Genomic DNA, 14,492 nt, shown 5'->3' with positions numbered 1-14,492 from the left:
ATAATTCAAGCCAGCAGTCTTTGTTGTCTTTTAAGTGAGAAGTTAAATTGAGGCCTGCCATGATTTGACTGGGAAGAGTGCATTGATAATTATGACCCACTATCCTACAATCCATCACAAAATTTGTAAATAAATAAAATCTCAATAAGATCCCCAAAATGATAATGTTTGCCTAACTGAATACTACTCAAGACGAAAGTAATCCAGATCAGGTTCCTTCAGTAACAGAAAAAATGTATCTCTATTTATTGTAGCACAGCTTTAACACAAGTTGTGAAAGGATTTCTAATATATGCATCTTGACACGTACCTTTTCAAAACCCCAACACTCACACTTTATCAAGATTGAAACAGACAAATTACAATAGACTAAAACAAATGCTATGGGTAGGGGGAAAAAAACATAGACAGGGTAAACAAGTTTTAAAGATCAAAAATCTAAATTACCAAGTGGGAAAGTTACTTTTTTCACAGTTCTTTTGATTTTTGAAATGATACAATGTTAACTGCAGGGTCACAGTTGTTCTTTCTATGATAGTTGGTCAGGTGAATGTGACTCTTGTTTGAGTTTTCTTTCTTGCAAGTTTCCTGGAGTTTTTGGTCTTTTCCTCACACAAAGGATGAGAGATAGATTCTTCTGTTAGCAGGTACTGGATGATTTGCCTGTCATGCATACTTATAGCTTTCTAACATTCTGCAACTCAAAATGTCAAAGAGCTTTGGTCAAGCTGAATTTCCCTAACTCAAAATATTCTTTGTACCATTCAGTTTTGAATTCTCTCCCCTTTTGCTTCCAATAAGCAATGTCGTTGTATATAGCTCAACAATATGCAACTCTTGATGCACAAGTTACACAACTTTCCTGATATTCCAGTTATAACATTTCATCTTAATTTTCCGTTTATGGTCCAAAAAAAAAGAAAATATGTGATATCTTACTGGCACAGCTTGTTTTATCAGGTAGATAGGAGAAATCCATTGATGATGTGAAACAGAATCCTGATTCCCTGATAATAACTTTCTCTCAAATAATGCCTTGAAAGAGATTGCTTGGCCAACTATTTAAATGCTTTTCTGGCGTCACATTGTTATAATTTGTGACTCTATACAAGAATAATCTCTTTAATTGCATGAAAATTTCATTGATTATCTAGAAATCATAAAAGACACCGGATGAACTAAGGCCATTTTTCCCTGTAGTACAGATATCACACTCTAGACCTGTGTTGTACAATGAAGAATTGGCCAGTTTGAACTCTGTTTGAAACTTCAGTGACCCACAAATGTTCAGATAATTAGTGTCTGTCTGGAGAGATGGAAGAAATCTTCCTGAAAATATGTTATTTTTTAGCATTTCTTGGCAGTGACCACTTAGTTCACACAGAGAGATGTTTCCTTTACTGACAGGGTTTTGGAACACACAGGGAGTAGGAAAGAGAGTAACAGAAGCACCAGTTAAAAAAAAAGGCATCTTCAGGATGTAACAGAATGCAACAATTAACCCTGAAAGGAAGTAAGAAGGGAAGGATATACCCAAGAGATGACTGTATAATAATAGTGCCTACAGAATGAGCCCACTGAACCTTGCTCACTGAATCTTATTAAGGAGCAGTGTAGGAGAAATATTTTTCATAAGAGACTATTCTGCAGAACACTGCAGCAGCTGGAGTCAACTGTCGCTGCATTGCCCATGATAGATGGAGAAGGATGGTGCTGGAGCCAAGTCTTTATGCACTTACAAGCTTTCATTTGCAGTGACCTACGTTAAACAAATGAATAATTGAAAAAGTACAGCACAGGAGCAGGCCCTTTGGCCCTCCAAGCCTGTGATGACCGTCATGCCTAAGTAATCTAAAAACAAACCTGCCATTTTTTGATCCCTATTCCTCTATTTCCTCCCGATTCATGTACCCATCTAGGTGCCTCTTATACGTCTTCAATGTGCCCACTTCCACCACCTCTCCTGGTAGTGCATTCCAGGCTGCTGCCACTGTCTACATGGATGGAATTTTTAGTGTCCATTTTGAGGTGAGTTTGGAAGTAAGAAGAACAGTTAAAAATGTCAGGGATGTATTGGATCAGATTTCCACACTAAACCCCATCATCCTCAACCCCCCACCCCAACTCTCACACACTTTCCCGCTTCCACCAGATTTAAGTTCTGGACAGGAAGTCTTATGGTGACCTTCCAAACCGCACTGCCAATTGAGGCCCATCTTACTGCTAGGATTAGAGATAATGGGAACTGCAGATGCTGGAGAATTCCAAGATAATAAAATGTGAGGCTGGATGAACACAGCAGGCCAAGCAGCATCTCACGAGCACAAAAGCTGACGTTTCGGGCCTAGACCCTTCATCAGAGAGGGGGATGGGGAGAGGGAACTGGAATAAATAGGGAGAGAGGGGGAGGCGGACCGAAGATGGAGAGTAAAGAAGATAGGTGGAGAGAGTATAGTTGGGGAGGTAGGGAGGGGATAGGTCAGTCCACGGAAGACGGACAGGTCAAGGAGGTGGGATGAGGTTAGTAGGTAGCTGGGGGTGCGGCTTGGGGTGGGAGGAAGGGATGGGTGAGAGGAAGAACCGGTTAGGGAGGCAGAGACAGGTTAGACTGGTTTTGGGATGCAGTGGGTGGGGGGGAAGAGCTGGGCTGGTTGTGTGGTGCAGTGGGGGGAGGGGACGAACTGGGCTGGTTTAGGGATGCAGTAGGGGAAGGGGAGATTTTGAAACTGGTGAAGTCCACATTGATACCATATGGCTGCAGGGCTCCCAGGCGGAATATGAGTTGCTGTTCCTGCAACCTTCGGGTGGCATCATTGTGGCAGTGCAGGAGGCCCATGATGGACATGTCATCTAGAGAATGGGAGGGGGAGTGGAAATGGTTTGCGACTGGGAGGTGCAGTTGTTTGTTGCGAACTGAGCGGAGGTGTTCTGCAAAGCGGTCCCCAAGCCTCCGCTTGGTTTCCCCAATGTAGAGGAAGCCGCACCGGGTACAGTGGATGCAGTATACCACATTGGCAGAGGTGCAGGTGAACCTCTGCTTAATGTGGAATGTCATCTTGGGGCATGGGATAGGGGTGAGGGAGGAGGTGTGGGGACAAGTGTAGCACTCGTCCTCACACTCAACAACTTCTCTTTTGACTCCTCCCACTTCCTACAGACTAAGGGGGTGGCCATGGGCACCCACATGGGCCCCAGCTATGCCTGCCTCTTTGTAGGTTATGTGGAACAGTCCCTCTTCCGCACCTACACAGGCTCCAAACCCCACCTCTTCCTCCGGTACATTGATGACTGTATCGGCGCCGCCTCTTGCTCCCCAGAGGAGCTCGAACAGTTCATCCACTTCACCAACACCTTCCACCCCAAACTTCAGTTCACCTGGGCCATCTCTAGCACATCCCTCACCTTCCTGGACCTCTCAGTCTCCATCTCAGGCAACCAGCTTGTAACTGATGTCCATTTCCAGCCCACCGACTCCCACAGCTACCTAGATTTCACCTCCTCCCACCCACAATCCTGCAAAAATTCCATCCCCTATTCCCAATTCCTCCGCCTCCGCCGCATCTGCTCCCACGATAAGACATTCCACTCCCGCACATCCCAGATGTCCAAGTTCTTTAAGGACCTCAAATTTCGCCCCACAGTGATCGAGTACGCCCTTGACCGCGTCTCCTGTATTTCTCGCAACACATCCCTCACACCCCGCCCCCGCCACAACCGCCCTAAGAGGATCCCCCTCGTTCTCACACACCACCCCACCAACCTCCGGATACAACGCATCATCCTCCGACACTTCCGCCATTTACAATCCAACCCCACCACCCAAGACATTTTTCCATCCCCTCCCCGTCTGCTTTCCGGAGAGACCACTCTCTCCGTGACTCCCTTGTTCGCTCCACACTGCCCTCCAACCCCACCACACCCGGCACCTTCCCCTGCAACCGCAGGAAATGCTACACTTGTCCCCACACCTCCTCCCTCACCCCTATTCCAGGCCCCAAGATGACATTCCACATTAAGCAGAGGTTCACCTGCACATCTGCCAATGTGGTATACTGCATCCACTGTACCCGGTGCAGCTTCCTCTACATTGGGGAAACCAAGCGGAAGCTTGGGGACCGCTTTGCAGAACGCCTCCGCTCAATTCGCAACAAACAACTGCACCTCCCAGTCGCAAACCATTTCCACTCCCCCTCCCATTCTCTAGATGACATGTCCATCATGGGCCTCCTGCACTGCCACAATGATGCCACCCGAAGGTTGCAGGAACAGCAACTCATATTCCGCCTGGGAGCCCTGCAGCCATATGGTATCAATGTGGACTTCACCAGTTTCAAAATCTCCCCTTCCCCTACTGCATCCCTAAACCAGCCCAGTTCGTCCCCTCCCCCCACTGCACCACACAACCAGCCCAGCTCTTCCCCCCCACCCACTGCATCCCAAAACCAGTCTAACCTGTCTCTGCCTCCCTAACCGGTTCTTCCTCTCACCCATCCCTTCCTCCCACCCCAAGCCGCACCCCCAGCTACCTACTAACCTCATCCCACCTCCTTGACCTGTCCGTCTTCCGTGGACTGACCTATCCCCTCCCTACCTCCCCAACTATACTCTCTCCACCTACCTTCTTTACTCTCCATCTTCGGTCCGCCTCCCCCTCTCTCCCTATTTATTCCAGTTCCCTCTCCCCATCTCCCTCTCTGATGAAGAGTCTAGGCCCGAAACGTCAGCTTTTGTGCTCGTGAGATGCTGCTTGGCCTGCTGTGTTCATCCAGTCTTACTGCTAGGAGTACTGGGTTGTTAAGGAGGGTGATGACATTCTTCTACTTTTGCCATGAAATTGAGAGCTACTATTAATAGAAAAAGAGACTGCTGTGCGCAGCGGAAACTGTTAAGCTGGAGGGTGCACTGCAACAGTATGTCTATAATGTTAGTTCGCAGTCAAAAGTGGTAATGCATTGAATATCACCTTCCTAAACATTGCCCCCAGCCATACCAGCTGCAGCAACCTATTTTCACTGCAATGGATAGGAAATGTTTTATATGAGTCTAAAAGGGTTAATACTTGATTGAGAATAATAAGTACCACCCACTATGTTGATGTCATGAGAACTTGGTGGTGGAGAGTGAATTTTGAATTTAGAACATTACAGCACAGTACAGGCCCTATGGCCCGCGATGTTGCCCCGACCTGTGGAAACAATCTGAAGCCCATCTAACCTATACTATTCCATTACCATCCTTATGATTATCCAATGACCATTTAAATGCCCTTAAAGTTGGCAAGTCTACTACTGTTGCAGGCAGGGCATTCCATGCCCTTACGACTCTCTCACTAAAGAACCTACCTTTGACATCTGTCCTATATCTTTCACCCCTCAATTTAAAGCTATGTCCCTTCATGCTCGCCACCACCATCCTAGGGAAAAAGGCTCTCACTGTCCACCCTATCTAATCCTCTGATCATCTTGTATGTCTCTACTAAGTCGCCTGTTAACCTCCTTATCTCTAATGAAAACAGCCTCAAGTCCCTCAGCCTTTCCTCATAAGACCTTCCCTCCATAACAGGCAACATCCTGGTGAATCTCCTCTGCATCCTTTCCAATACTTCCACATCCTTCCTATAATGCAGCGGCCAGAACTGTACACAATGCTCCAAGTGCAGCCGCACCTGAGTTTTGTACAGCTGCAACATGACCTCATAGCTCCGAAACTCAATCCCTCTACCAATAAAACCTAATACACCATACACCTTCTTAACAACCCTATCAACCTGGGTGGCAACTTTCAGGCAACTATGCACATGAACACCAAGATCTCTCAGCTCATCTGCACTACCAAGAATCTTACCATTAGGTCAGCACTCCGTACTCTTGTTACTCCTTCCAAAGCAAATCACTTCACACTTTTCCGCATTAAACTCCAGTAGCCACCTCTCAGCCCAGCTCTGCAGCTTATCTATGTCCCTCTGCAACCTGCAACATCCTTCCGCACTATCCACAACTCCACTGACTGAAGTAGGATCTTATGGGACATAAATCTAAGGCTAGGTCCTTCCATCATGACTTTGTCACAATGCAGTGCCTATTGTTATAACCTGTAAATACTTGTAGAGATGAATTGAAGTATATCTTGTTCATTCTGCAAGACTGTAGTCATCCAACCTTTGTGCACACTATACCATACTATTACACTATATAAGCCCCTAAAGAAACCACACTGTTGGATGTGGGTGGCAGAAAACATAACAGAAAGTTCTGCTAATGGCAATTAGACACCAGTGATTAACTTGAATCTATTTTATGCACCCACTAAATTTATCACACATCATCCTCACGTTTGTTGTTCAGATAGTCAGTGAACTGGTCCAGAACTGCATCCAAATCTCACAGATGATGTCTTTCTAGTTTTAGCTACTTTCTCCTGAAATATATGCCTGCACACCCATTTGTCACCATGAAAGTTATTGAGTATCTGTTCTCTGGACTCTTAACATCTTCATCAAGGCCCACAACTCCTATCACAAAAAGAAGGTACACCAGAAGAAGACCATTTTCAGCCAAAGTTCTGGGTTTGCAGCAGAACTAAGTCAGAAAATGAAGGAATCTACTTCTTGCAAGATCACGGTAAACAATGTTAAGATGATGTGCATTTTTATCCCTCCATTACGAGTTGTGACTTTTAAAAGGACAGATATTACAGAGACAAAATTGACGATAGAGGCAAATTAAGTGGCTATTTGGAGAAAAAGAGACCCGCAGAATGTCACATCTGTGGATGCAAAGGGAACCTCAAACAATAAGTCTTTAAAGGGGGATAAGGCAAATCTCTTGCGACTAGGCCCATAATGAGGGGCTAATGGCCCCTTGCTCAACACCACACCATTCGCTATGGATTATGACCTAAAATGCAGACAGAATCTATATTTTTCCCTTTGAAGAAAGCATAAGGACAAGGGATAAAATGTCAATTTCAACTTTACTGGCGTATGTTAGTGGGTCTAAAAATTCTGATGTGTCACCAGCCTGGGTTGAACTACCACTGTGATCATCACAGTAGAAGAACTACTCCTTAGTCATCCCTGTGTCACAGGTCTCACTCTAAGTGCTGGAAGACAGCTAGTGAACAGCCAGACAAAGGAAAACCAGGCAATAAAAGAACACTTTCTATGAAACTGAATGCCAGAATTTTTGAGGATGTAGCTATGAAGATGGACAAGAGAGAACCAGTGGATGTAGTACACCTGGGTTTTCAGCAAGCCTTTGATAAAGTCCCACAAAGGAAATTAGTGAGCAAAATTAGGGCACACGGTACTTGGAGCAAAATACTGACTTGGATTGAAAATTGGCTGGCTGACAGGAAGCAAAGAGTAGTGAGAAGCGGGGCCATTTCGGAATGGCAGACGGTGACCAGTGGGGTACCACAAGGTTCGGTGCTGGGACCGCAGCTGTTTACAACATGCACTAATGATATAGATGAAAGCACTAAAAGTAATATTAGCAAATTTGCTGATGACACAAAGCTCGATGGCAGTGTGAAACGTGAGGAGGATGTTATGAGAATACAGGGTGACTTGGAAGGGCTAGGTGAGTGGACGGATGCATGGCAGATGCAGTTTAATGTGGATAAATGTGTGGTTATCCACTTTGTTGGCAAGAGCAGGAAGGCAGATTACTATCTAAATGGAGTCAACTTAGGTAAAGGGGACGTACAATGAGATCTAGGTATTCTTGTACATCAGTCAATGAAAGCAAGCATGCAGGTACAGCAGGCAGTGAAGTAAGCTCATAGCATGCTGGCCTTCATAACATGAGGAGTTGACTATAGGAGCAAAGAGGTCCTTCTGCAGCTGTAGAGGGCCCTGGTGAGACCGCACCTGGAGTATTGTGTGCAGTTTTGGTCTCCAAATTTGAGGAAGGACATTCTTGATATTGAGGGAGTGCAGCATAGGTTCACGAGGTCAATTCCTGGAATGGCGGGACTGTCATATGTTGAAAGATTGGAGCGACTGGGTTTGTATGCACTTGAGTTTAGAAGGATGAGAGGGGATCTGATTGAGATGTATAAGGTTATTAAGGGATTGGGCACTCTGGAGGCAGGAAGTATGTTTCCGCTGATGGGTGAGTCCAGAACCAGAGGACACAGTTTAAAAATAAGGGGCAGGCCATTTAGAACAGAGTTGAGGAAAAACTTCTTCACCCAGAGAGTGGTGGATATATGGAATGCTCTGCCCCAGAAAAGGCAGTGGAGGCCAATTCTCTGGATACTTTCAAGAAAGAGATGGATAGGGCTCTTAAAGATAGTGGAATCAAGGGTTATGGGGATAAGGCAGGAACAGGATACTGATTGTGGATGATCAGCCATGATCATAATGAATGGTGGTGCTGGCTCGGAGGGCCGAATAGCCGACTCCTGCACCTATTGTCGATTGTCTATTGTCTAATTTAAGCACAGTTGAAAGGAATCAGAGCTACAGAATCTCAACTTATCTGCAAAACTAAGGATCCTGAAATCCACTGTTCATCAACTGATGTTAATGTTACTGATGGCCTCCACTGAACCAGTCTCAATGTTCAACTATCCACACTTCACAAATACTTCGGAGATTGATCTGTTTATATTTTCTTTAAGTTTAATTTTTTGGACTCACCTTTATTTTTAATCTGTATGAATGCGTGTGGTGTTTGTATTTTCTCCCACGTGTAGTAATTAATAAACTCACTCTTTTTGTTATTTCAAGAAAACCTGGTTAAGTTGGCTCCTTTTCAAACATGAGTTTTTTTGAGTCTGGGAGAATAGTATCCACAAGGAAAGGGGTGCATTATAAATCAACCTTGATCATAGAACATAGAACATAGAAAAGTACAGCACAGTATAGGCCCTTTGGCCCACGATGTTGTGCCGTGGAATAATCCTAATCCAAAACTGAAATAACCTAACCTACATTCTCCTCAATTCACTGCTGTCCATGTGCATGTCCAGCAGTCGCTTAAATGTCAGTAATGACTCCGCTTCCACGACTACCACTGGTAAACTATTCCATGCGCTCACAACTCTCTGGGTGAAGAACCTCCCTCTGATGTCACCTCTATATCTTCCTCCTAACACCTTAAAACTATGACCCTTCGTGGCAGTCAATCCTGCCCTGGGGAAAAGTCTCTGGCTATCGACTCTATCCATGCCTCTCATTACCTTGTACACCTCGATTAGGTCACCTCTCTTCCTCCTTCTCTCCAGAGAGAAAAGTCCGAGCTCAGTCAACCTCTCCTCATAAGACAAGCCCTCCAGTCCAGGCAGCATCCTGGTAAACCTCCTTTGCACCCTCTCCAAAACCTCCACATCTTTCCTATAATAGGGCGACCAGAACTGGACACAATATTCCAAGTGTGGTCTCACCAGGGTTTTGTAGAGCTGCAGCATAACCTCGTGGCTCTTAAACTCGATCCCCCTGTTAATGAAAGCCAAAACACCATATGCTTTCTAAACAACCTTATCCACCTGGGTGGCAACTTTAAGGGAGCTATGCACTTGAACACCAAGATCCCGCTGTTCCTCCACACTGCCGAGAATCCTGCATTTAATCCGATGTTCAGCATTTAAGTTTGACCTTCCAAAATGCATCACTTCGCATTTATCCAGGTTGAATTCCATCTGCCATTTCTCAGCCCACCTCTGCATTCTGTTAATGTCTCGCTGAAGCCTGCAATAGCCCTCGGTACTATCAACGGGACCTCCAACATTTGTGTCATCAGCAAACATACTAGCCCACCCCTCAACTTCCTCATCCAAGTCATTTATAAAAACTACAAAGAGCAGAGGCCTAAGAACAGAGCCCTGTGGGACACAACTCAGCACTGACCTCCAGGCAGAATACTTACTATCTACAACCACTCTCTGCCTCCTGTCAGCCAACCAATTCTTAATCCAAGATAATAAAGTGTGAAGCTGGATGAACACAGTAGGCCAAGCAGCATCTCAGGAGCACAAAAGCTGACGTTTCGGGCCTAGGCCCTTCATCAGAGAGGGGGATGGGGTGAGGGTTCTGGAATAAATAGGGAGAGGGGAAGGCGGACCGAAGATGGAGACAAAAGAAGATAGGTGGAGAGGAGAGTATAGGTGGGGATGTAGGGAGGGGATAGGTCAGCCCAGGGAAGACGGACAGGTCAAGGAGGTGGGATGAGGTTAGTAGGTAGGAAATGGAGGTGCGGCTTGGGGTGGGAGGAAGGGATGGGTGAGAGGAAGAACAGGTTAGGGAGGCAGAGACAGGTTGGGCTGGTTTTGGGATGCAGTGGGTAGAGGGGAAGAGCTGGGCTGGTTATGTGATGCAGTGGGGGGAAGGGATGAACTGGGCTGGTTTTCCACAATGATGCCACCCGAAGGTTGCAGGAACAACAACTCATATTCCACTTGGGAACCCTGCAGCCCAATGGTATCAATGTGGACTTCACCAGCTTCAAAATCTCCCCTTGCCCCACTGCATCCCAAAACCAGCCCAGTTCGTCCCTTCCCCCCACTGCATCACACAACCAGCCCAGCTCTTCCCCTCCCCCCACTGCATCCCAAAACCAGCCCAGCCTGTCTCTGCCTCCCTAACCTGTTCTTCCTCTCACCCATCCCTTCCTCCCACCCCAAGCTGCACCTCCATTTCCTACCTACTAACCTCATCCCACCTCCTTGACCTGTCCTTCTTCCCTGGACTGACCTATCCCCTCCCTACCTCCCCACCTATACTCTCCTCTCCACCTATCTTCTTTTCTCTCCATCTTTGGTCTGCCTCCCCCCTCTCACTATTTATTCCAGAACCCTCACCCCATCCACCTCCCTGATGAAGGGTCTTGCCCGAAACGTCAGCTTTTGTGCTCCTGAGATGCTGCTTGGCCTGCTGTGTTCATCCAGCTTCACACTTTATTATCTTGGATTCTCCAGCATCTGCAGTTTCCATTATCTCTCTCCAATTCTGAATCCAGGCAGCCAAATCACCCTGTATGTCATACCTCCTGACTTTATGAATGAGCCTGCGTGTGGAACCTTATCAAATACCTTGCTGGAGTCCATGAACACCACATCCACTGCTCGATCCTTGTCAACCTGTCTCGTGACTTCCTCAAAGAACTCAATAAGATTTGTAAGGCATGACCTGCCCCTCACAAAGCCATGCTGACTCCCTTTAATCACGCTATGCTTTTCCAAACAGTCATAAATCCTATCCCTCAGAATTCTTTCCAAAGCCTTGCTGACCACAGACGTAAGACTGACTGGTCTGTAATTTCCAGGGATTTCCCTATTCCCTTTCTTGAAAAGAGGAACAATGTTTGCCTCCCTCCAATCTTCCGGTACGACTCCCGTGGAGAGTGAGGACGCAAAGATCTTCGCCAGCTGCTTAGCAACCTCCTTTCTCGCTTCCCGGAGCAACCTAGGATAAATCTGGTCTGGCCCTGGGGACTTATCAATCTTAATGTTTGCCATGGGTGAATAAAGAGAGGAGCCAGTTCATTCCTCCTTATCTCGGAGTTTGGAGTGCCTTGTCTAGAGACATAACCAATTGGGGAATCTTACCTGGGGTCTGGTCATGATGACACACGTGAGGCTGTCTGATATAGCTTTCAAATCAAAAGGTGTCAATATTGCAAATGTGCAAGAGACCTGCCTGTGAATTCAATTCAGACCTGATTACCAATGGCTTCAGGCCTCTCACTGGTGCTATTAATTGGGTGCCCTGATCATCCTGCATCACACATCTCCACCTGATATATCCCATGCAGAAAAGGTTAGCTACATCTGTCTTTTTTGCTTTCTTTGTTTTCACCATCATTCTTCAGACAAATTTTACCTCTGCCACACATTCTCTATGGAACTTGATGTGTTTAATATTTAAAATGTTTTGAGTTTCTTTTGCCTAGCTAAAGTCATCAAATTGCAGTTTAATTTATAATTTTTACTTGGTGTCAGTAGCAAATCATTGTATCATGAATAGAATCTCTTCAAAAAGAGCTCCCAGTGTGTGGAATGACTACTTGATTTACATAACCTAAATATTGAACTCTGAATGATGACTTTGTTTTCATTTGTTCCATTCTCTATCTTAGGGATAGGAATATGGCAAATATGAAAATGGAGTATTGTTTAACTGAGGCTCATCCCCACTATAATTTAGATTAATTTACATAACTTAAATTCCAACAGCTTTCAGAAAAAGCAGATTGGCTCTTTAAATTTAGAAACATCTAAGATAGGAGCAGGAGGAGGCCATTTAGCCCTACTAGCCTACTCTGCCATTCTTCATGGCTGATTGTCCAACTCAATAGCCTAATCCTGCTTTCTCCCCGTAACCTTTGATCCCATTCAACCCAAGTACTATGTCTATTCGCCTTTTGAATACATTCAATGTTTTGGCATTAACTACTTCCTGTGGCAATGAATTCCACAGGCTCACGACTCTTTGGGTGAAGAAATGTCTCGTCATCTCCATCTCAAATCATCTACCCCAAATCCTCATATTGTGACACCTGGTTCTGGACACACCCACCATCAGCAACATCCTCCCTGCATCCACCCTGCCCAGGCCTGTTAGAATTTTCTAAGTCTCTATATGATCCCCCCCTCATTTGGCTGAACTCCAGCAAAAACAATCCCAACCTAGTCAACTTCTTGGTAACCTTTACTGCACTCCCATGAGAGCAAGAGCATGCTTCCTCAGAAAAGGGGACCAAAACTGCACATAATATTCTTAGCCTTCTATTCTACACTTTATTGTAGTAATAGCTATGAGAATCTAAATCTATAGTTAAACAAAATACTTGCAGCTAACAGCTGACAAAAATCTAATGTATGACAGTCACAAATCCTTTGTACAGATCCAGGTAATAAATGATATGAAAATAAAGCAACACGTATTCCATCAAACAAGTACAATGGTATGCTTCCTGTCACTTCCCTCATTGCTTTCATGATTAATTTATCTTAAACACAATGACAGTTCATATAATAAATCATAAATGTTAGTACGTTATTATTTTAAAACCTTTTATTGGCCTTTATTTGGAAATAAAACACTTTGTGTCAATGTTGAAGTATTGTAGTTTTAATGGCTGACTGCCAATTTGTTTTTGCAATTGGATATTTTACATTAGGTTTCATGCATTTTGCTTAATGCTGCTGTGGACAGCAACAACTTGCACTTAAGTGTAAAATATCGAAAGATGTGTCTCAGGGGTGAAACCAAACAGACTCGTCATATTGTTTCACAGTTTAACAATTTCATACTTACTCAAGACATGACTACACAAACTAAGTAACACTTTGTAGAGATTTTTATTGTCTGGAGCAGGCTTAAGAGGCTAAATGGCCTGTTCTGGCTCTTAATTTGTGTAGAGAATAAACATACTTTTGACCTTTTTCTTCCTACACATATGATGAAGTCAATTTGATTAGTTTCTAGTTTTAATTTAATTGTAGCTAAATTGTTGACAGGAACAAAACTTTTTTTTCTGCATAAATATGGCTTTGGATTGTGATGAAGACAATTAAAGCCCAGTAATCAGAATTTAAATCCAAAGGAAATTGTGTAGTCATGAGCTTTACAGGAGATGAGAGAAGAGTAATAGTCGTAAGTGGTCAGCAGTCCTCCAGTGGAATCTTACATTATTGTAGTAATGGCTATGAGAATCTAAATCTATAGTTAAGCAAAATACTTGCAGCTAACAGCTGACAAAAATCTAATGTATGACAGTCACAAATCCTTTGTACAGTTCCAGGTAATAAATAACAAAGAAATAGGGGAACTTTAATTATTTCACAAGTATTGTTGATAATTTACTCCCAGAAAATTTATATTGAAGAGGCAGCTCTTAGAAACATTCATGAACAGCTTATAACACCTCTGTAAATTAAAACCTTGGCATGTGTTTCTCATTAAATATATATATACGTTGGCTTCAGGCCTGATACCCTACGATGCTGCCAGCACATAGAAATGTTTAGCTGTAACACTTTTAGAGCAGTAGTCACAGGGGAATGTTAATGGCCCGTGTAAACAATTAGAGTTCCCAAAGCATGGCTCTGTACATCTCCCATGCTATTTGGGTTTATTCTCATAATATTGCAAGTGGCCACTGGGCATAACTGATCAGAAATGAGGCAAAAAAAAATAAAAAATGCAAAACATGCACAAAATAATTACATTTAGATTCAGTTCTCGTTTAAGTAGCTTTCTTCTTTTTTTATCCTCCTGATATCAACAACTGAAGATGGTAGTCACTGGTCTCTGACAGTATTGGAGCCGGTTTGTCCTTCTTGAGGTGCAATGGGCAATTTTGAAGAATGGTGCGGTCACAAATCAGAAATTGAACCTGTACCTTTCTTGTTGGGCTTTGTTTGTGTCGTGTCACACAATATATGTAAGGAGTGAAGAAGTTGTGTCAAGCCCACTCAAATGGCGGTTGTGGATAATGAGCATTAATTGTAATTAACTCAACAGTGTATGAGCAGTTAGAAAGTTT

This window comes from Stegostoma tigrinum, chromosome 13 (genome assembly GCF_030684315.1).
Source record: "Stegostoma tigrinum isolate sSteTig4 chromosome 13, sSteTig4.hap1, whole genome shotgun sequence".
Lineage (NCBI taxonomy): Eukaryota > Metazoa > Chordata > Chondrichthyes > Orectolobiformes > Stegostomatidae > Stegostoma > Stegostoma tigrinum.
Note: the sequence above shows the minus strand (reverse complement) of the source record.